Raw genomic sequence first — 343 nt, forward strand, 5'->3', positions numbered from 1 at the left:
CAGGAAGGAGGAGGGGGCGACCCGGGCGGAGAGAGGGGCGCCACACTCCAGGGAGAAGGGACCCTTCGCTCAGGACAAGCGATTGTGTCGGGGTCCAGGAGGGCTGCGGCGCTGGCGCGCGCTCGGGTCCCGCAGCAGCCACCCACGCCTCTCCGCAGGTGCCCAAGCCCGCCCTCTCCCCTCGCGGTGCCCTTTGCGTTCCTTCCCGCTCCTCTCCCGGACCCCCTCCCCCTTGGCCCTCAGCGGCGTCCCTCTTCCTCCCGCCCTCTCCCCCGAGTCTCTCGGTCACTCGCTGGTGCCCTTGGGCGCGCGGTGCGTTGAAGGCGTGAGTCCTGGGTCTTCG

This window comes from Hylobates moloch, unplaced genomic scaffold (genome assembly GCF_009828535.3).
Source record: "Hylobates moloch isolate HMO894 unplaced genomic scaffold, HMol_V3 SCAFFOLD_21, whole genome shotgun sequence".
Taxonomy (NCBI): Eukaryota; Metazoa; Chordata; class Mammalia; order Primates; family Hylobatidae; genus Hylobates; species Hylobates moloch.